Source organism: Hibiscus syriacus, unplaced genomic scaffold (assembly GCF_006381635.1).
Source record: "Hibiscus syriacus cultivar Baekdansim isolate YM2019G1 unplaced genomic scaffold, ASM638163v2 tig00112319_pilon, whole genome shotgun sequence".
Taxonomy (NCBI): Eukaryota; Viridiplantae; Streptophyta; class Magnoliopsida; order Malvales; family Malvaceae; genus Hibiscus; species Hibiscus syriacus.
This window is the reverse complement of record NW_024063301.1, coordinates 116,036-135,286: the sequence shown is the minus strand read 5'-3', so window position 1 is coordinate 135,286 and position 19,251 is coordinate 116,036.

The window sequence follows — 19,251 nt, the reverse complement described above, 5'->3', positions numbered from 1 at the left end:
TTTTATACCCATTTTACATATATTAAAATAAATAGAATAGATAACCTAATCTATTGTATCTGACACTCTTCAATATTGTTAATGATGAACGTGTGTGGCAGGGAGTGGCCTACCACTCGGGTAAGCCAACTGCCTTGATTTTTGATGATTTTTTTATTCTTGTGGTCACCGTTCGGCTGAGATGATGGTGATGGGATGGTTGAACTTCAACGACTGGATGACTGGATCAATGTCACCGGAGTGACGGCGAAAGCGGCGACAGCGGAAGTGGCTCTTGGTATGAGTGGTGGTAGTTAATTAGTTTAGGGTTTATACAAATCCTAATTGGGTTAGGGTTTAGGCCGATTGGGCTTGTTGTGCTGGGCTGGTTGTAATGGGGTCTAATTTGGGCCTATTGCATTTGTTGTATTTTAGACCCGCGGAAACAAAAATAATAAAAATAAAAAAATAATAGAAATAATAATAATTAAATATTATTAATAATATTATTAACAAGATCCTCGGGTGAAAACAAGTGTCAACAACCACCATTTATGGAAAACCCATAAATATTTAATCATAGGGTAAACTACACATTTAGTACTTTAACTATCATTTTTGTTCTGTTTTGATCATTCAATTATTTTTTTATTTCAAAATCATATCTAACATTACATTTTAGTTTTATTATGATCACTCATCGTTAAAAGATTAACGGTGATGTTGATGTGTCATCATAAGATAATGTCAAATATCATTGAATTTTTTAAATGTCAAGTCAACAGTTTTGTTAATTTTTTAACTATGGATGATGAAAATGAAATCAAAACATAACGTTAGGCATGATTTTAAAGAAATAATAGTCAAATGACAAAAACGGAATAAAAGTAATAGTTAAGTACTAAATGTCTAAATTACCCTTACTCATAATAATGTGATTTAACATATCATTACAAGTCAAAAGTAAAATATTAAAGCTCGACCGATTGAGAGAGAAACATGAGACATGGGGCATTATATTTTACTTCACAAATTTAGAATGAGTTGGGTGAAAAATCAGTTTCGCTCATAAACCAATTGGAGGCATTTGTGTAGGAGAAATCTAGAAATGTGGAGAAATCTAGAAATGTGATGCATATAATAAGACAATTATGAGATGGTGACCTATGTTTTTCCACATTTAGTTATGCTTTTCTTTCTCATTATAATCTAACTAACATCTTTTCTTTCTCATTATAATCTAACTAACCTATCTTTGTATAAATTATGTGCACCAATACTTGATTACCAAGGAAATGAATGTCACCCAGGATCCCACTTTTGGTCAGTAGAAAATATAACAATACCATCTTACTAATTTTTGAATGACAACTATTTTCAAACATATCAAATCTAATTAGTACTTCATCATTTATTGTGTATACATATTTTTCATCTTTATTTTACGATTCATTTTGAAGTTTATTTTAACAATATTATCTAAGTAGATACTGAATTTTGATTACTAATATTTTATTTCAATTAAAAGGTTAAATTAATCTCAAAATATAACAGTGTTGTTAAATTATCTTCATTATTTGAAATGTTCTAACGAGCTTGATTTAATGGATAAATAAAGATGGTTAAAGGATCATTTAACTTTTCCTATTATATTAAATGTTTTACCATCTTAACTCAAAACATAATGAACTCTTGTCCACTATTTATCATTTACGGTATTTTAGACTTGGGTAAAGTGCATAAATGGTCCCTTAATTATAGGATATTATTCTGTTGAGTCCACAACTATTAAAAGTTATAAAATGTCCATTATTACAAGGTACTACTTTGTTGAGTCCCCTAACTATTAAAAGTTATAAAATGATCATCCGACTATTCATATGTTTTAAACTCATCATTTTCCATTAAAAAATGTATGGTCATCTGAGTCGGATGTTAACCTACTGACTAGGATATGATAAAATATGATCATGGAATCTCCAACAACTACACGATATAAAGGATTATAACATCATATTTTATCAGATCCCAACCAGTAAGTTAGCGTCCAACTCAGATAATCATCAAATTTTTACCAAAAAGGATGAGTTTGGAACATATAAATATTCGAGTGATCATTTTGTAACTTTTAATAGTCAAGGAGCTCAACAAAGTAGTACCCTATTATCATAGAACCATTTTTGTAACTTAATAGTCGAAGGACTCAATAAAATAACACCCTACAGTCAAGGGACTATTTATGTACTTTATCCTTTAAACTTTATGTTAGTATATTTTATAATTAAAAACCTTCCACATTATATATATATATATATATATATATATATATATATATATATATATATATATGATTAGGATCAACTTACAATCAGTGTAAAACTTTTAGTTTTAAATTCTTTTAGGATCGTTAGATGAGAGGAAATCAAATGTTGAGATTAATAATTTATATATATATATATATATATATATATATATATAACTCGTAATTTTAATAATTATTTTGCATACTTTAAACATAACCCTTAAGGCAATTTTACCTAAAAATCACTCAAAAAATCATTTTCTACCGAATTGCCATCCTTTGAACAATATATATTGAAATGTCACCCTTTTCAATGAAGCGCATTTTACAAAACACACCTTAAGCATACATGGAAAAGGAACATTATGTAGAACGCTCTCTTATGTTAATTTGGCAACACACGTGGAATGCATTTTCTGTAGAACATGCCTTTGCCCCTAGTAATACCATTCTAGTTTTAGGGTTAGGTTATTTAGGAACAGGGTTTTTATATTTTTATTTGTTTTTAGGGTTTATGATGATTACAAGTGGTAGTATATGTTCTATAAACTCTCAGCCATTTGACAATGAACGCTCAAACACCATGTAGTTGTTGGTGCTCGAACTCATGACCTTTAGAGATAAAACAATCCCTTTAACCAATTTAATATATTAACAAAAGCTTCCCATGACATTTTTGTTCAAATAATTGAACACATTTTTTCCACTTTATCAAAAATGATTGTAAAATTTATTGTCTGAAAAATAGGAATGAGCTAACAACTTAGAGCCAGTTTGGTATAGCTTTTGAAAAATGACTTGTAAAAGTGTTGTAGAAACAAACTTTTATAAGTGAAGTACAAAAGTACAATTTAAAATTTAATTGTTTGAAATTGATGTTAAAAAGTGAGTTTGAAAAGATAAAATATAAGAGCCCTAGACCGATATAGATGACCTGATCTAATCCGATATGTCATATTAGGGCCAACAAAGTGACCACAATCAGAATACAGGAAAAAATAATTTTTTTGTTGAACCATTTCAAACTGTAAAACAATTTATAAATCAAAATACAATTTTAGAAAACCACTCAAATATTAAAGTATAATTTAATAATGTTATTTATTAAAAACAAGTTACATACTATATATGGAAAAAAAATTTGACTTACATGCCCCCTAATTACACATGTATGTACTCTGCAAGCAATGCCAAATGAACTCCCATTACTGATGTTGATACCACATATGATCTATTTTTTTAACCTGATATGATGAGTAACAGAGTGAACTTTTAGAAGCTCAGTAATACAATACTATCAAAATATGCTAAAGTCCAAGTAGTTATATAGTGCAACATGAAAATTTCCCTAGTTATCTAGGCATATACAAGTCCTAGTGTTGAGTTAGAAATCTAGTAAGAGGTTTTCAGGTAACAGTCAGAAGCTTATAGTCTGAAGAAAACATTCAGAGAGAAAGATTAAGGAGAAAAATGTTATGGAATCTAGTGTGCTCCAACAATATTGAAGAACAATTTACAAATTATTTTAAAACAATAGTAGTTTATTTTAGTAAAATGGTTTTTAAAATCGCAGTGATACCCTCCACTCTTACACTGAAATTTTATTCCCCAAAAATGCATCCATAAAGACTTACCCTATACCCATTGGGTATAGGAGCCAACCTAGGAGAGTACCTTAGGTCCTTATAGCCTACCCAAGAGAATACCTTGGGGCCTAAAAGCCTACCCAAGGGTCACCTTAGGTCCATAAGGAATTACTAACTTGATCAGAGTTGAACCTCCATAACTCTAGAATCCTACCCATACAGTATACCAAATAAACAATATCAGGATTCCATAAATCATACATATTTATATTTCTCAGTAAAATCAATAACCATAGAACATTTATCATGTAACATAGTTTGTAATTAATAAATTAGTAAATCAATGATCAAATTTTCGATTAAATAATTATTTCATAAATAAGAATAGATAAAACAATCATTTTTCAGAGTATGTAAAATAGTCATATAGCATAAAATTAACACACTAAAGGATTCAGTTATTTTATAGAGGCACTTGGTAGTTATCAGTATTCAAAAGCATGAAACTTATGTAAATTGATCGGATTTTAAGAACGAGGTCCCTATTAAAAGGGTTCAATTACTAAAGATCTAATCAAACATTTAGAAATTGATGCTTTAAGATCATTTAAGATTCAAGTGTGTTAAGAAGGTATTCAGGAACTTTTACATCAGAATACTTTAAGATTCAGATATACCAGGAGTAAATCCATTATTCAGGCCCATAAGGGTATTTTAATCATTTTAATTTTTGAATGAATTCTTAGTAAAGTAACCCAATAAGGTTAAAATGATAATTTATAGTATTATAAGTTTATATCAAATTCCCAAGATTTTGAGTCAAACCAAACTAAATAGATCCCAAAATACTTTCCAATCATTCGAGCCAATATACTTCATGAATTCGCACTAGTTGAATTGATCACTATCAGAATCATCATTGAAAGGATCTTAAGGAGATGAAAAGGTATTCCGGTGGTATTTATTTTGTTCTTGTATGGAAGTAGTATCCAGAATGGCAAATGTGTTGGAGTAGTGCTCCAAACCTTAAGGGTCGGTACAACACTTAGGTTTATTAGTGTTTCCAAAATTTATCCAATATTATCCACTTATTTCTAGGTCATGAGGGTATTAAAGTCATTTTAGAACTCGAGGTTATTTTATTCCTTTCATTCAATACAATCTTTTCATATAATTCAATCATTTCAAACTATTCAGATGTAAAGGATACATTAAACATGTGCATCACTAGTTTTATCGGATCAAGTATGTCTTTCCAGGGTTATTTCCACTTTCAATGACAATCATTGTCTTTTTACATCCCAAGAGTATTTTCATAATTTCTTATCCAATTATTTATGACATTAAATCATTTAACGAAAATAATCAGAACTTAATGATCCTGAAGTTAATCGAGTAACCAATTATTCACTAGACTTGAAATTATTTATTATTGACCTTCTAGTTCCTTAAACATGTCATCTGAGTCTTAGTCAGCTTACTGCCTATTCACCGTATATAGTACTATTTTATGAATAATCATCGATAATAATAAAACCAATCATTTTCATTCATGCATTTACCAATAATCAACGAGTTTCATAAAGCATACAAAAGGTACGAGAGTATTATCTCAATTTTTGAGCTACACTGATCGATCATTTAAACTACATTCGATCACTCTTGAACTTGAATTCAATGTCCCATAATATCTCGGATACAGAGCAAAATGAATTACGTCAAAAATAGAACTTAGTCGAAAAATGATCGAATCAAAAGATAAAACACTGAAAACAACTTATCTATTTGAATTTGGTGAAACAAACCCCAAAATCAAACTTAGGACATAAAAAAGGTTAGAATAGGTGTTCCCAAAAAAGTCAACACCCGGTTAACGACGATCAACGGTTGAGCTCGACTCACATCTTGGCTCACAGCTCGGTTCAACTATAGACGACTCATCTCGAGTCGATCCAAACCGATTTAGAGTAGTTTCTAGAAACTCCTTGGCTAGCAAACCACAACCACACGTAGGGGCGGCGCGTGGGGTGCGTGCAGTGGTCGTCGGTGTTCGAAATCACACCAGATTCTCCATAATTGATGAGGAAGAGATTTTAAAATCTTTAACAAGTTCAATTCACCTTGGTGAATGGTGGAGAAGTGCATTTAAGAATAGTTGAAACCTCATTTCTCTAATCTCTTTTACGACGACGTTATTGATTAAGGTGATTACATTGGTTGACTCGAAACGATGAGATGAGCTCATTGGTTTCGACAATGTCGAACACGCTAACTCATTTGTAATGAAACAAAAAAATCTAAGGGGATAAGGCTTGAACTCTGATGAAGCTTTGAGGGGAAATACACGGCATTTGGTGATGAATCTTGACGAGTGGAGGTGGTCGCGGGTCGACGACAAATGTACTATTGGTGGCGGTGTACACCAAAAATGTTTGAACGACATCTACATGATGGTGAAAGGCAAACATGATGCTTAAACGTTCATGGTATGGGTTTTTTCTTTCTACTGGAGAAAATGATTGAGTGTTTGAATGCCCGCGATTTTCAGCTTAAAATATTATTTTTATTATTTTAAACTCAAATAGAAGCCTAACCTAAATGGTAGAGGCATGAGTTCCCTTAACTTTATACAGGTCACATGTTTATTCATGCCAAATCATATATTTTATTATTTTTTTAGCTGACATTGGTTGGGTAATTTTGGTGTTGGTCCCTAAGCTTCTTGAAACTTGCAAAATTACCTCGAGACTTCTAAAGTTTATAAATTTGGCCCTTAAAATTAAAATAAATATTACAAACAAATAAATAAAAGCTTAATAAAATCTTGGGGTATGGCATAAAATGTCCATTATTGACATTATATTGTAAACTAAAAATATATCATTTAAATTATATTTACAATTATGTATGAATCATATCAATTTAAACTATAATAAATTTTTAAAATATTATATATAAATTATATCAATTTACTCTATAAAAATACAATAAAATACATATAATTATAATAAAAATATATTTTATATAACTTATTAATATTATTTTAATATATAAATCATAAATTTTATTTATTTTTAAATAATTAAAATAAATTATTAAAAGTAATAAATTATTTTCTTAACATGTTATTATTAAATTATTAAAATGAAATGTAAATATTTAATTGAGAGGAGCCCATGCATTAGTAAGGGTAAAATTATAATTTGCTTCCACATGCAAAGTTGAAAATGAAAAAGTTAGAAATCCTAGCTTTTATGGTTGGTTTGAAAACCATTGTTTTCATCGTATTTTTTTCATTTTTACTAGTTTTGCATTGATTTTGCTGTTAAAACGAGCTTATTAGCTAAAATTGCTTTTAGAAAGCTTTACCAAATGGACTCTTACAAGCATAGAAAAAAGCATGAGCATCCAGTCAACTTTATGAAATGAAAAGTAGAAATGACCATACAAGTTGGTTAATACTACCTAAAAATCATCAAAAAAAAATCCAATAAAACTTTTAACACTAATAAGATGTTCGAAAATTTTGAACATAAAACTTTTAACACTAACTTTTGAACTTAATCTGTAAAGTATATTGTCTCATCCTATCAGAGATAAGAGTTGTTGGGATGAATAGTTCCTTGAAAGAGAACATTATCTATACATATACGTTTATGGAATATGTAGGTACTATTCGGGGAAAAAGGAAATACTCTTTTCACAAGAAGTGTTTTTCACCTTTTGAAGGGAATTTTTTCCATGTAATATTGTCTCATCCCATCAGACATGAAATTTGTTGCGATGAATAGTTCCCCAAAGGGAATATTATATGTGTAAATATTTTTCTGGAATATATAGAGAATCTTTGAAAAATGGAAGACTTTTTTCACAAGAAGCGCTTTCATTTATTGCATGAAACATCTACCATTTCATAGTGTCCCATCCCATCAAGCATGAGATTTGTTGAGATGAGTGGTTCCCTAAATGGAAACATTATTTGTACATATACGTTTTTGGAATATATAGAGAATATCTTATAAAAAGGAAGACTATTTTCACAAGAAACACTTTCACCTTTTGCAAGGAATCTATTCCATGTCATACTATCTCATTTCATCATGCATGAAAGTTGTTGGGATGAATAGATCCCTGAAGAGGAACATTATATGTACGTATATGTTTTTTCTATTCATTTTTATAGTTATACTCTCTAACTCCTCATATTTTTTCTCTTTATATCTAGAACTCTTAAACTCTCAATAGTTTGCTCTCATCTCTCAAAGAATGGGTCGTATTTCTTTTTTCATTTATTATGATGATAAAATTCGTGAATCCGAAATGATAGTTGTTTTTTGAATTAGAGCATTTTATCCTCATATCCTTTAAGAGAAACATCACTTTTAAGGAGTTAAAAAAATTCCTTAAAAGTTCGTATTGGAAATACTAGAAGACTCTCTTCACTTCAATATAAATTTCCTACAAAACTTATTCAATTAACATATAAAATGTTTGATCTTTCCAATGATGATGTTTTTTCTATGATGGTTGATGCTTGAAATGAAAATTCAAAAGCTCTTACAGAGATGTATGAAATTTTTTTGTTAAAGTGAGGTTTCATGGTATGTCATTTTGTCCTCTCACTATGGTTTAATTGATCAAGTTTATCAAGTTGAGAGCTCAACTCAAATATTCTGCAATGAGTTCACATCAATAATGGTGAATTCACCTTATGGGATACCATCAAGTTTAATGGGGGCATTCATTAGTTATTTTTTACGATATCTACCGTGGTGGATCAACGAATAATCCATATGGCAACATCCCGTCAAGTTCAAGGGAAAGGCGTTCATTTTCCAACTTGTTCAACCTCAACATCGAAATGCCATCGACACAATAGTCCATTTAGAATCCATATGGAAATATGACGTCAAGTTCAAGAGGAAGGCATTCATCTATCAACTTGTTTGATTTGAACATCGAAATTCCATCAACACAACAATCTGTTCAGAACATATATGGCAATATGCCTTCAAGTTCAATGGATTAGAATTTATATGCTAACTTATTCTACCTCAACATCTAAATTCCATCCACAAACAAGACATGTGATTATTCATCTCCACTTGAAGAACAACTTCCTAAGCCAAGTACGGATGGTGTTGAGACAACATTATTCGTTCAACCAGAATCACCTCAATTTCATAATGTAATTTTTTGTATCGATACAAGCCTTAATACTAATACTTCGGTTGTGTAGTACTGATACTCTACCTTCACTACCAATACTACTTGGTCTAAAAAGTATAAAATTTTTAAGCATTAAACAACTAACCCTTGAACGGATATTCAATGCCATGTGAATTTGTGATAGATAAGGATAAAGGAAAATGGGCTATTAAGGAAGAAATAACATGTAACACCCCATATCCGATCACGAAGAATAACCCGGATAATTGAGTGTACATTAGATTCTAAACTTTTCGAACAAAACAAAAATCTTAAACATAAGTAATATGCAGAAGATTTAAATTTAAAACATACAAAATATAATACATGACAGCGGATTACAAATAGAAATTTAAGCAACATTTGAAACTCGATGCATTGCAAGATATATGTTATTAACTAAACAGTTGTAAATCGGTTAAATCACACAACCAAGTAATTCAACTTGAAATACCATCTTAATCTCACTATTATTCATTATTAATCATTAATCAGTGACATGCAAATTACCGAATTAATTGGACACCAAGCAGGGACCTAATTGAATATGTTTTTCTAAGGACTAAAACATAAACTATTCAAAAGTCAAATAAGAACGGAAAATATACAATTGAATCCTTTATTATGAAATTCAGTATATTAAAGTGTGACAGAACAAGTCTCATCAAATTCCAAGTTAAGGCCTAATATTAATTAGCAATTCAATTTATGGACCACTTTAAACTTATAGAAACATCGTAGGATCAAACTAAGACTTACCGATACTTAGGACCTTTAATGAATGCAATTTTATAATTTTTCATCAAGAACACAATGAAGGGATCGATCCTTTTTTATAGGGATACCTAGGACACCGTTGTGTTGGACGAATTGCACGAAAAATATTTGTTGGCCCGAACTTAATTTAGGAGACAGAAGTAAAAGTTAGAATAATTCAAGATATACTGAGAGTACCATTTGACCGAAAAAAGCCTTACTTAAATCTTAAATGGAAAGATATAGAATTTGAACTTGTTTACAAGGTGTTTTTGAACATGTCTCCGTGGAACAAAATACTAAGGTTTGGTCGAAAAGGGAAATTGAGCCCTCGATTATCAGACCATATGAAATTCTAAAATGAGTTAGACTAGTGACGTATCATTTGGGATTACCACCAGAGTTAGATTGGATTCACAATATCTTTCATGTATCTATGTTAAGGAGATATTGATATGATCCTTCATATGTCCTACCCTTGGAACAAATTGAAGTGGCCACAAACCTGACTTAGGACGAAGAAACCATACAGATATTGGCTCGGGAAGTTAACAAGTTAAAAAATAAGCATATACCCCAAGTAAAAGTATTATGGAGAAATAGAAAAGTTGGATAAGCTACTTGAGAACATGAGGAAGCAATGCAACTTCAATAGATGCACCTATTTGGTTCAAGTAAATTTCGAGGACAAAATTTCAAGAATATAAATGTTCTAAAGAATTGGGTTAAGTCTAATAAAGATTATGGATAATGTTGGAGCCCAATTATCAAGCTCGAACGATAAGTTAGGAAACCAAGAGAAAGTGAGGACTAAAAGGATAAATAGACTAATTTATTATAGTGTTCCCATTATTTTGGGAGTTTGTCGTGGATTTTTAGGGAGGATGTAACACCCCAATTTAGGGGTTAAATTATAAGATGTTGTAAAATGAGGGCTATGGTGAAACTTAACAAAAATTTAGGGACCCAACCCCGAATTTTTCCAATTTTTATTACATAATAAAAATATACCTCCGATCGATTTAACCCCAAATTATTAAACCCCAAAATTCAAAATCCCTAACCCCAATTCATCCACGTTGAACCCCTTTAATGTTGCATTCCATCACCGTCCGGCCACCCCAACTCGAACCACCACCACTAAAAAACTTACCGTCGAACGGTGAGCAAAACCCGACCACCCTCCAACCCTGAAACATTGTCATTAGCATTGAATCAAAGGCCAAAGTATCGACAAAAACATCGGCCGCCATTTATTTTCTATCGATTCCAGCCGTTCCAGCCACCGGTGAGCCTTATTGCCCTTCCGATCGTGCTCCCCAGTCGATTCCGCTCAAAACCCGACCATTTTTTTCATACCCATGAATTATTTTGTGTGTCATAGATGCCACGACCTATTGATGGGATTGAATCTAACTCTTTTAGAGTTAATTTACAAGAAAGGCAGTGATATTGTAGCTTTTTTCAAGCTCTAAAGTATCCATGCTCACGTTTCATAGCATCTTGTTCACATTCCCATTCGGACTACAAATGTTATGTTGTTCACGTCAATCGGCTTTCGCAATTATTCAAGATATATGAATTTGAGTTTTGTCCATAGGTAATGAAAAAGACCCAAATGAGATTCAGTCATGGCTTACAATTATACCAGATTTGATTTTATTAAGGGAACCAGGTCGTCCAAAATCCACTTGAATTCATTGTGATATGGATATTCGAGAGCAGTTAAAAGAATCTAAAAGGTGTGGAAATCGTAGAAACCCAGGCCACGATAAAAAATGTTCATCTCTATTAGCATCTATCAACTGTGAATCATAATTATGTAATTTATTTTCTTGTATTGTATTTTTCTCGTATTATATTTTTCGGTATTGTATTTTATGTTATTTTAATTTATGGTATTGTATTTTATGTTATTTTAATTGTTGGTAGTGTATTTTATGTTATTGTGTATTTCGGGTCTTCTATTCTATGCAATTTTATTTTGTAGTTTGCGATGTAAATATTAAGGAATTTATGTACTTTTTATTTGGTTTTATTATTTTAACATTTTACATTCACAATATCTTAAATATTTATATTATTTTATTATATATTGAAATATCTTAACTTACTCATTTATGACAAACGAATTAAATGGTATAAATGATGTAAATTAGGGATTAAAATACAAATAATTAAATATGTTAGGTCTTATATTTGAACTCAAAAATAATTTAAAATACTAAAAAAACCCTAATCCTAAATTGTTAACCCTAATCCTAAAATCAGAGTTGTATTACTAGGGAAAATGGTGCATTCTACAGAAAATGTCTTCCACGTGTGTTGTCAAATCAGTTTAAGGAGTGTTTTACAGAAAGCACTTTTACCACATATGTTTAAGGCGTGTTTTTTGCAAAATGTGTTTTATCCGAAAGGGTGGCATTTCGATAAATATTGGTCAAAGGGTATTAATTCGATAGATAACGATTTTTGGGTATTTTTTAAATAAAATTGAATTTCGGAGGGTGGGTGAGGTTTTTGACATTTGATGGCACTTGAATCCTAAAGTTACATTTAACTTTTCAATCGGTTCACACTTTTACTAAACACCACATGTCGTTGTTCTTTATAATATAAAGTATGTTATATTGTTTTCTCTATATCATCTTTTGACATATCCTTTTCACTTATTTATAGCAGTCTGTCTAATTATAAAAATAACAGTGCCATTCGGGCGGGGGGGGGGGGAATATACTTAGATTTAAATCGCTAACGTACGAAATAAAAATGCTAAGGAGTGAATCCTTGATCGAACCGGCCTTATAATTAATGGTAAATTATATATTTAGTATTTTAATTATCATTTTTTATTTTAATTATTCAAATATTTTTTTAATCAAGCTTAACATTTAATTTTAAGTTTATTTTAATTATCCGACGTTAAAAATTCAACGATAACGATGATTGATCACCATAAAGTAATGTTACATCATCATTAAAAAAAGTAAAAAGAAAATATCATCTTAACAGTCCTGTTAATTTTCTAAAGGTGTGTGACTAAAATAAAACTAAAACTTAAATGTTAAATATAAATTTAAAAAATAATTGGATGATCAAAACATAATAAAAAAAGGTAGTTGAGATACTAAATGTAATTTATCCCATAATTAACTTATGCACAAATCTTCCTCTTCTAATTGTATGTAGGTAAAAAGTGAAGGCGTACAGAGAGAAAGCCAAAGAAAAACTAATAATAATAGATGTATACAAAGATGGATTGAGGGGTAATATAGACGGGTCCATCATTGAAAATTTTAACTTCTCATATAATTTAGATATTTTTTTATATTTTTTATTGATAACTATTTTTCTTTTACTAAAATTTTATGAATTCACTTGTTAATGTAAAATTTTGTGTCATCCATGAATGTACATGTCTTTAATGAATATTTGGATATTGTATATACATTAAGATCTGCCAATGTATGGTTAGATAGGGAAAATCAGCAGCGTTGATGAAGTACACCAAGATGACAGTGTGGTTGGAAGCGTGACTAGGGCAATAATAAGATTGCAATCATTTATGGTTTTCAAAAGATAGGACAACATTGATCAAAAGCATGCTTGTAAAGACATTACAACTCACTCATGTCAAGTAACTGAACAACTGTAAATACAAACTAGTACTATGTACAAACCTTTTCCATATGTCTAGGTCTGCAACTTGGCTAGAGTTTCCACGCCGGATCAACACAATTTAGTAGTGGATCTAAAAATGTTTTTTTAGGATCAATACATATATATTAATAATATAAATTATTCATATGAATTGACACAAATAAAATTTTCAAATGGACATCATCAACAAGTCTGTTTATGAGATTTTGATGACCTAAGCTAAACATTAGGCATCTAATAATAATTAATAAAAAGAAAATTGAATTGTAATAAATTAATTTGTTTCTAAATTTTATTTTTATTATGCTTAACAATATATCTAATAAATACATCAAATTTCAAATAGAAAATATTAGGTACATCAAAATTAGCCCTTAACATTTACAAAATAATCGTTTGGGTCCTATTTTTTCGGATCATTTTAGGTCTTTTTTGGAGCATTTTGGCACCAACATTTTATTTTATGACAAAAAAAAGTATCTAACGTTTGACCAAATAGTCACTTTAGCCGTTATTTTTTTTTCTAAAGCATTTTGGCTCTAAATATTTTTATTTTAAGAAAAAAACACTATTCTAGAGCATTAATCGTTTGTTAAATAATGATTTCCTTTTACATAGTGGCTTTTTTAACCTAAAATAAAATATTGGGTCCAAAATGCTCTAAAAATAGAGTACGGGCCAATGTGGTTATTTAATCAAATGTTATGGACATTTTTAACATTATACCAAACGTTAAGAAATTTTATTAAACACTCACTACTCACACAAAACTAGCATATCCTCTTTTAAGAGGATCAAGGTTTGATTTTAGTCATATTCACCTTGTCAAAAATGATAAACGAAAAATTACATGGAAAATGAAAAAAAAAATAGAAAATGCCACATCAATATCGTCATTACTATTTTAATGATGGGTGATCAAAACAAAAACAAAATGTAGCATTAGCTATGATTTAAAAATAATAATTAAATGACTAAAACATAAATAAGTAATAAATATGTTATTAAATAGTTAATTTATTATTTTTTTTAGTTATCGGTGGATTTCTCAATTTTTGGCCTTCGGTAGTGCTCCTTCTATCCAGACTTAATATTATTGAATTAGTGAAATGAATAATTCATATTGGGCAACACTGGCATCCGCCGTTGAACTCGCTAAATGGGGGAAAGACTTTTTTACGCCTGGTATTAAGTTGGGACGACCAACTCAAATAATCTCCAACAAATGGGCAAATTGGACCACTCCATTGAACTTCCATTTTCCTTGTTTCTTTTTCAGTGAGAAAATATGAGTGCAGCCCTAATTAAAAAGACGGGGTAATACTAAACAGTGGTAACGTCAACCCCAACTATCAAAGGGCCCCGGAAGTAAATGCTGACGAAGAGACATGTGATGATAAAAAGATGCAAATACAATAAAGACGAAGGAGAAAAGAGTACATACATTATCATTTGGACCACTGTTTATTATTCACTTTCGTTGAGAGAGAGAGAGAGAGCAGCGGAATTTAAGAAGCATCGGCCCACAGCCTTGTAAAGCTTGGAAATGAGGTTGACAGTTTATACAGTAGCCAACCTCATGGTCCAAACTGCCAACCTCACTCAATTATAACACATGAGACCCAGCCCCACTTTCATTGTCTCTATGAACTCCTTGGACTAGAGTTCGATAAGTATTTTTTTTAATAGTGTGAGTGAATATAACATGGTACATGATCGAAATCTTTCTTAGTTATTAACAATGCATACTCTGCATGTACGGTTTTTCTTACACTAATATATATATGAATATATATATATGAATATATATATATATATATATATATATATATATATATATATTATGGGTCATCGCTACATTACATTATGGAAGATATGCATATTATTTAACGACTTCTGGAAGATGCCGGGGTTACATGACGTCTTTAGAAAGATTTCATTTGAACTGTAGCAATGTTAGCTTGCAGGTATCATACATCTTGGGAGAAGACGTCGAGTCTTCCATATATCTTCAAAAAGACATTGAGTAATCCATGCGACTTCCCTATAGCACTGTAAAAACCACCCTATTTGAGAAAATAAACTAAGATGATCGAAAATTTATTTTCCCGAAAATAATATCTTAGTCATTTTTCCATGAATATGTATATGTATATGTATATGTATATGTATATGTATATGTATATGTATATGTATATGTATATGTATATGTATATGTATATGTATATGTATATGTATATGTATATGTATATGTATATGTATATGTATATGTATATGTATATGTATATGTATATGTATATGTATATGTATATGTATATGTATATGTATATGTATATGTATATGTATATGTATATGTATGTATATGTATATGTATATGTATATGTATATGTATATGTATATGTATATGTATATGTATATGTATATGTATATGTATGTATATGTATATGTATATGTATATGTATATGTATATGTATATGTATATGTATATGTATATGTATATGTATATGTATGTATATGTATATGTATATGTATATGTATGTATGTATATGTATATGTATATGTATATGTATATGTATATGTATATGTATATGTATATGTTATGTATATGTATATGTATGTATATGTATATGTATATGTATATGTATATGTATATGTATATGTATATGTATATGTATATGTATATGTATATGTATATGTATATGTATATGTATATGTATATGTATGTATATGCATATGTATATGTACTCGTGGGTTAATTAGCAGTTTGCAGTAAATGGTAGCAAACTTTATACAGGACATGTGGGAGGAACAAAGACTTTGTTTGGTTAACCTAGTTTTTGTAACATAAGAGTAACATAAAAACTAAACACCAGAAATCAAGACGCCTAAGACAAAAGGAAAAACATTTGCATCCAAATTGTATCCTCAGACATAATAAGATAACCAAACATGTTTATCTCTAAACATCTGTAAAATGTAGGATTTGACTTGTAATCCCTCAATAATGAGAGCATATCATTCACAAATTGCGCAAGTTTTAGTGTATCAGACTTAGCCTGGAGGCATAAAGGGCACAACATATAGTTTGCCCAATTAAACAACATAATAATAATGACTTAGGAGAGGGGAAAAATGCAGGATCTATCTAATATTAATTAATTTACATCACCTATTTCGTTTGGGTTCAAGGCCCAAACCTAAGCATACCCAAAAGACTCAGCCTAGGAAAAATTCACATCCAAGTCTAAACTCGAATCTAATCCAATGCAAACTAATATCTTATACAAAATACTGAAATACAAACTAATATCTTATAACTTTAACACTTGAGATCCTAAACAATAAAATAAAATAAAACCCTCGAACTAAACTATTTTCGAACATACCCTAATTCATAAAAACAACACTTTTAATTTTATTTTTTCTTCTGATTAATGATAAATACAATATAAAAATTTTATTTAATTTTAAGTTTTAATTTTTTATTTAATAATAAAATTCTATTAGAGTACCTTAACTTTCACTTTTTTCAAAACCATGCCTAAAGTTTAGTTTTTACTTTATTATAGTATCGTCATTAAAATTTTCACTTTTGTTTCAGTTTAGTACCTCTGTTCAAAATTTAACTTTAAATTTTGAAAGTTTGAAAGTTTGGGTACTAAACGGACCAAACTTGATAGTATAAGTACCAAATGTGTTAAGTTTTTAATGGCGAGATAGTAAAATAAAATGAAAATGAAATGTTAGGTATGATTTAAAAAATTGAAAGTTTAGGTAATAAACAGACCAAAATTGATAGTTTAGGTATTCAATATGTAGTTTACCCATAATTTTAATTTATATAATATTAAATTGTTTATATTTAATTTTAAATTATAAAATTTTAAAAACAAATAGCAATCAATTTTGGATTAAATAAAATTTTTATGGACAACTAAAAAATAAAATTTGAAATGTTTAACATATAATTTATCCAACATATTCTATTTTTAAAAAACCCTTAATTCTTTTTTTGGAAAACCAAAAACTCATGTTTATATTATTTTAATGTTTTTTTGTTGCAACTGGCCCTTCGGGGGGAAGCTGACTAGTTACAACGATGGGTTTTTGTTTTGAAAAGGGTTTGATGAAAAGATGGCGGCCGCCACGAATCATTTTAGAGGTGCGATTGGAACATCTAAAATCGGGTAATTTTAATAAAACATTTTATTTTATAAAAAAACCAAGTTTTGGTATGCGAAAATCTTTTTTTTTTGTTTAAAGTAAACTTATCAAGTTAGTTTAAATATGGCATGGTAGTGGTACTGAAAGTAATAGTGGGAGTGCGTCAATTTTATCGTCCCAAAATGAGAATATGTCCCCATTATGGAATTATGTGACAAAGATACAAAAACGAGGACTGTTGGAGGAACTTGAAGTTTTCGATGCAACATTTGTGGTGAAACTCGTAATGGAAGCTATACTAGGATAAAGACACATCTACTTCAAATTTCAGGTGAAGGAGTTGCAATTTCTACAAAAGTAATTACAAATCAAAAACTTTAAATAGTAAGATTGATAGAGGAGTGGGAGAAGAAAAAGAAACAAGGAGAAACTAGAGAAGTTTCTTTACCCTCTGGCACCTCGTAATCTTAAGCTGGAGTTGAGATTGATTTTTCTTCTAAGAAGAGAAAACCTAGCCTGTCACCTCTTGTTAAGTCATTCGACATGAATACTAGGGCCCAATTAGATGAAGAAATTGTAGAATGTTCTATATGGGTGGTTTGCCCTTTAATCTTACCAGAAATCCTCATTATCATAAGGCTTTCACTTTTGCTGCAACTCACAATATATATGATTATGTTCCCCCTAGTTATAATAAATTATGAACCACATTGTTCCAACAAGAAAAAAATAATGTTCAGAAGCTCTTGCAACCGATTAAAGTAACATGGCAAGAAAATGAGTTAACTATTGTGTGTGATGGTTGGAGTGATCCAACAAGAAAGCCTCTCATTAATTTCATGGTTACTTCTGGGAGTGGGCCTAAGTTTCTTAAAATTGTGAATTGTTTTGGTGAAGTCAAATATAAGTTTTTCAATGCCAATTTGATGAAAGAAGTGATTGATGAGGTGTTCATCAAAATGTGGTGAAGAATATTACTGACAATGCAGCTAATTGAAAGGGGGCATGAAAGATTATTGAGAGCATGTATCCTCATATTTATTGGATACCATGTGTTGTCCATACACTTAATCTTTCCTTGAAGAACATTTGTTCGACAAAAAATATCGAGGAAAATGAGGAAACATATGACTTGTGACATTGGATTACTGAAATTTATGGGGATGTCGTACAAATCAAGAATTTCATCATGAACCACAACATGAGATTGTCAATCTTCCAAAGATTTAGTCCTCTTAAGTTACTTTCAGTTGTCGATACTTGTTTTGCTTCAATCCTTGTGATGCTTAAGAGGTTTAAGCTCATCAAGCATGGACTTCAAGAAATGGTCATAAGTGATTAATAGAATTCTTGTAGAGAGGATGATATGGTGAAAGCAAACTTTGTGAAGGAAAAACTTGTGAGTGATGATTAGTGGGATAAAGTAGCTTACATCATTGATTTCACAAAGCCCATCTGTGGCATGCTTAGAGTGTGTGATACTGATAAGTCATGTCTTCATTTGGTATATGAGATGTGGGATTTCATGATTGAGAAAGTAAGTGTGAAATTTACAAGAAGAAAAAACTTTCTCTTTCAGATTTTAGTCCTTTTTAT